The sequence below is a fragment of the Amblyomma americanum genome, chromosome 1 (genome assembly GCF_052857255.1).
Source record: "Amblyomma americanum isolate KBUSLIRL-KWMA chromosome 1, ASM5285725v1, whole genome shotgun sequence".
NCBI lineage: Eukaryota > Metazoa > Arthropoda > Arachnida > Ixodida > Ixodidae > Amblyomma > Amblyomma americanum.
In genome coordinates, this window is record NC_135497.1 from 493,834,606 (window position 1) to 493,840,296 (window position 5,691).

Genomic DNA, 5,691 nt, shown 5'->3' on the forward strand with positions numbered 1-5,691 from the left:
GTGACTTGCGGTGCTGAACGAGTCAGCCTACTCAAGGGCTCCTCCATCTCCAACAAGCTGCGTAATCTCCCGCTTGAACGCGAGCGAGAGCACCTCACGGAAAGATGGGTAGACGACGATCTCCTTGAGGCGCTCCAGCGCCCAGCGGCTCTGGTAACCATGAGCTGGAGAAACCACTCGTTCATGCGCTCCGTCCTGAGGTCGTATTGGATGTCCTGAACGCCGGACCAGTCCACCATGACCGTCGTGAAGATGTCCTCGAACGACGCAAGATTAGGAAGAATTCCTCATCTTCCCAGTCAATGTAAATCCTGGCGGGACAGCAAACAGGTTAATAATAATAATTGGTTTTGGGGGGAAAGGAAATGGCGCAGTATCTGTCTCATATATCGCTGGACACCTGAACCGCGCCGTAAGGGAAGGGTAAAGGAGGGAGTGAAAGAAGAAAGGAAGAGAGAGGTGCCGTAGTGGAGGGCTCCGGAATAATTTCGACCACCTGGGGATCTTTAACGTGCACTGACATCGCACAGCACACGGGCGCCTTAGCGTTTTTCCTCCGTAAAAACGCAGCCGCCGCGGCCGGGTTCGAACCCGGAAACTCCGGATCAGTAGTCGAGCGCCCTAACCACTGAGCCACCGCGGCGGGGCGCAAACAGGTTGCCGGAATACAAGTTGCCGGAATACAATTCAAGGTGTTTCGGGGTACTGCGTTATATACAAATATCAATGCACTGCAAGTAAGGGTGCATCAGAAAAGCTGTACATTCGCACGTCGATTTACGAAACATGCAATGGCGATTCTTGGAAACTTCCTCAATAATTTAGACTGAGACGGCGTATACTGATTTTATAGTATTTCTCCAAGCATGCAGAATATGTGCACACATGGCAGTCACAAAACCTACCAATTGTAATTCCTGGCACGGTTCGTTAGGACTTTGTTAGAAAACACTTCAAGGAGATCCTGAAAGTAAGTTACAGAGGAGGCTAACAGATATGGGATGATAATCGCAGATTACTGCAGCACATGATTAATATGTGGTGTTATCCCGAGCAACAGCCTCCTTGTACTCTACGGAAAGCATGCAGCTCTGCGCACTGAAAAATGCTCACGTAAACTCACGCACGTCTTTGCTGGTATTGTAAGTAAATGTTACGTAGAACAATGAGCAACGCTAACATAAGCCCGCAACAAAGGCGGCGCGAATGTTCAATGATCATTTCCGGGTTTACGGCTGTTGGATGGTGAAGAACTCTAGCCAGCGAACGGCGATGCAGATGCTTCTTATGCACGAACTACGTGCCCTTTAGCTTGAACGTCTACTCTTCGGTCGCATCCCCCAGAATGTCCGCTCAACGCAGCACTTCTGCTCACATTACGCACCTTGACGCAGGCCTCGCGCATTATATTCTTGTAGAGACCCAATTCTTGCGGGTCCTTGATGAAGAGGAACTTACAGCTGGAGTCGATCCAGTCGTACATGAGCCTGAGCAGGTTGATCAGCACCTGTGTGTCGCCGTGCTGTGCATCGTCCTGGGGCGCCGCCACCAGGGTGCGGCCTGCCCAGCAGCAGCGCCCCGAGTCGTTGGCTGAAGCTTTTGCGTGATGCCCGCACGGGGAGGCAACATGTGTTGACCGTGATGCGCATGAGCTCGTCGAACACCACCGAGGGGAAGCTCTGGATTCCACCTTCGGAAAACTGAAGCTCGTACGTCACCTGCTCCCCGACCCAACATAACACTTTTATGATTTATCATCCACAAGGTGGTAGCCTTAAAATAGTCGCCGAAAGGTGCTGAATGCGTAGTCGCGTCGAACAGAACACGCCGAAGCGAGATCATAGGCCTTTGGAAAAAAAAAGTCTTGGTGAAATGTCTTCAGAAGACGCTGAAATCTATCGCCTCCTAACTTGCATTGTGACCCACCCACAAGCCTAACACGATTTCTCCAGCGTGTCGCTTCGAGTTACATTAGCACCATTGATGAAGACAGCGGCTGCAGGCTATCCTATGGCCGCCCGTTATCGTCAGCTGCCACAAACACACCGTGCAACATTGTGTCAGACATAACGGCCAACGCTCCGCGGCTATGGCGTCAGTCCTCCTGGCCACACGCTTCAACACTCGTGTTAAGTCTGCGGCGCTGGTACTCCATCCTTAAATGTTGTTTCGGCCATTAAGTTTTATATATGGCTTAATAACACAGCGAAGGACAAAGGAAGTGACCCGACTACAACACTGTTATCAAGAAAATAAGGCGGCAGTCTGTATCGTTGCGTTCGTGAGCCATATCTGTTTTCGGCTCGTTTGTTCGCGCGCCCAGCTTCCCTGAATATGCACTCATCAGAGCTCAGCTGAATACCAGATTGAAAGCGCTGTATGCCTCAACTGGTACCAGGCGGAAGCCTTAAGGTTCTCGCGAGCCTCGTTAAGCTGCTGAGAGAACTCCTCACGCGTTCGGCTCACCACGTGTTCGACCTGGCTCTCGAGCACCATGGCCATGTCCGTAGACTCGTTGGTCTCCTTCACGTGCTTGCTTAGCTTGGACACCTCCCCGGAGAGGGCGTCGCTTTCGCTTTCCTTTCGGTACGACTTGAGCAGCGCCCGAATTTTCATAGCGTACCTGGAGCAATGGAAAAGCATGAAGTACTGTCACTGAACTGTGAAGGTGATGCAGGCAACTAAAAAGGATGAATTAGTGTTCCTGAACTGCTAAAGTGATGCAATCAACGGAAAAGGATGAGGTGCTGTCATTGAACTGCGAAGGTGATGCAAGCAATAGAAAAGGATGAGGTACTGTCACCAAACTAGGCAAGTGATTCAAGCATTGAACAGAAAGGTGCTGTCACTGAACTGTGCTGGTGACGCAAACCGAATATGATGAGGTACAGTCACCGAACTGTGCTGGCGATACAAGTAATGAAAAATGATTAGGTGGTGTCACTCAACTGTGACGGTGATGCAAGCAATGAAAAAGGATGAGCTACTGTCACTGAACTGCACAAGTGATGCATGCAAGCACAAGAAATCTGAACAAACGCTTCTAGTTCGGACGGCTGCCATCACGTGGCAATGAAAACTCAAAATCAACAAGGGAATTTTGGATGTTCGGTGGATCCCATTGGTTTTCTAAGGCCGTTAGAAATAGTGGGAGTGAGCGCACGAAAAATTTTTGCAGGTCAGATTTTTCAACGAGAACGATCAGTTGGCCACGATAATACCTATGTTCGCGTAGAATCTCTGATGGCTTTCCAGTTTTCACAATATTACATCTTTAATATATCCGAATTGAGTTACGCGATGTTCCCCACCAGGGGCTAACAGATGGCGCTAGTTGTTCAATGTCTAGGACCTTCATCAACCCGTTTCAGGAGGCTCTGTACTCTCTATAATTTATTATGTTGTGATTTTGAACATAGCATCCTTTGTTTAAACAGTTTTGGTAAGGTCAGTATGACCTTACAAAAACTAGTCAATGAAATCTAACTGTAAGGACTAAATTGGGGCAATATTTCACCTCGTGCTACTTTTATTCATCACTGGGCAACACTAGTGCAAAAGCAGATTATTCGCCACCCATGGACTCAAAGCAGTCTGCGCTTAAACGAACTGCGAGAGACCTACTACGTCAAGCGTATCCGTGTTTTTATGGTCGTTTTTTTCGCCCCACAGTAGTTAGAGAACATTGGCCTCAATAAGATAAACGGTATATTATATTGAAACTCTTTTAGTGCAGCACTTCTTTCACTGTAGTGTTCGGAGGTATTAGTGCGTACCGCTTATAGGCGGACGTGGCTTCTGGCAGGAACTGTTCTCCTCCCTCGAGCAGCAGCCGGGTTTCCGGAAGGATGTATTCCACCACTTCAAGGCACTCAGGGCTCTGTTCAACCTGTTCATCTTAACCAAACGAGACACAACAGTGTGTTTCGCGCTTTCAACACATCAAGAATAAACAATGCGAACAGCATCCGTGAACGTATAATCGGTACAAAAGTTAACTGGCCTCCCTTTCAAGTTGCGAACCGTGCCAGGCTGCATGCGGGTGGCGTACGGCTGTGCACTCCTGCTGTCGGATCCTCGGCGTGGAGGGCAGGCCAGTTAATTTGGTCCCCGATAGTAGAGGAGCACGGCTTCTGGGTCCTCAGTGCTACTGCTAGATGCGACAAATGACAAGAATTTCCCCGCTTTATTATTGAAGCATAGTCTTCTGGAAACCTGTTTTCCCCCTCCGTTTCGACGCGGCCTACCATCTCCATCAGTGTGCGTCGGGACAGCCCCGGCTGGGCGAGGAGGGAAGTCTCCCCCATGGGGGAAAGGGAACGGCGACGGTAGCGCCACCTCGTAGGTTACGCGGAATTCCTCGTGACCGTACAGAGACTCTTTGGGATCGGCCAGCTTCACGAGTGGTTGGAGCCGCACGCTCTCGCACCTTCCGCGGCAAGTGCACGGGGATCCGTTGTGCCTTGCCGCTCGACTTCTGGTTCCAGGCAGTGAAGCGAGAGCAGCAAACGCGCGCTCTGGTCGCCTTCCCCAGCAAATGCTAGGGAATGACTTTGCCCCAAGAATGCGGCGCGCACGGGAAAACCCGGCCGTCATTGTCGGCGCATACAAACGTTCACCGCCGATACCTCCGAAGTCGCAACCCTGCCCGAGCCTGTAAGTCGGGAGTCCTTCTTATGTAGCCTTCTATTTCCGAGGAATGCCTCGTTGATGTTTTGCAGCTAGCTGGCCCGTTCTGTGTGTTGATTGCAATTGTAATAAATAGCATACAAGTGTCCACGCTGTGTCGTCCCTTCCCTTTGTCTCTCGAGCACGAACCCTGCATCCGTGGAGTGGGAGTGCGGGCAGGGCGGAAGGCTTGTTCCCCCTGTATTTCCACAATGGCGCCCAACTTGGGGCAAGCTCTTGGGACGAGGGACGGCAGTCAGTTCGGTTCGTGGAATGCCCGCCCGGATTTGGAACAGCGCTAGGCCTGACCCAAATTCGGAGTTGCTAGCAAGGCTAAGATGCTTTCTTGACAGCGAGATGAGCGTAATAGCAGCATGGGAGAATTGCCGTGCATGCTATGCTTTTGATGAGCACTTCATCGGCACACCTGTGGAAGGCGAACCTACGAGGTCTGCACATGGATGGCGAGACCGAGACGTCCACAGAGAACAGCAAGCAAGAAGAGATTGAATGCGGAAGTCTGAACGGTGTCCCGATTTTTCTTGTACATAGTTGTAAATATTCTCGGTTCTGTCTCTTTGGCTCTGGGAGCCGGGTGCCGTAATCAGCTGATTTAGATTGCAGTCATGATTACAGGAAAAGCACCGGGGCGCTGCGACACCGCGAGAAGCTATAGGTGCCATTTGCGTTAGGGACACCTTGGCAGAAACGCATCTTCTCGTGGCGTTGTGTTCTAGCTGTTGTCCTTGGCCTTTTTTTGGTACCGGCAAGTGTCAGAGCGAGTAGGCCTAAGGCTCTTAGGGAGCTGCCTGTCGCTTTTGGGGGGACATAGTCGTACCGTGGCACAAGCACGCGCAAACGGGTTTGTTTGTTTTATATTTAACCTCGCTATAGAGCCGAGAGGTCTCGTTCAACTACAGAGAGCTGACTTTGTTGGAACGAGCTTAGTATTTTTGTGCTGCAAAGCGAATTTAAAATTTTGCGGAACCAGAGACGCTAACGCCGTTCAAATGAGCTTAACAC

At 50.5% G+C, this 5,691-nt stretch overlaps 1 non-coding gene across 1 annotated transcript; it reads right to left on the reverse strand.

Annotated features, from left to right (window-relative positions):
* Positions 1-571: 571 nt before the first annotated feature.
* TRNAS-ACU (transfer RNA serine (anticodon ACU)) lies at positions 572-643 on the reverse strand. Its single transcript has one exon. It is a non-coding gene; the product is annotated as a tRNA-Ser (tRNA).
* Between the last annotated feature and the right edge of the window lie 5,048 nt (positions 644-5,691).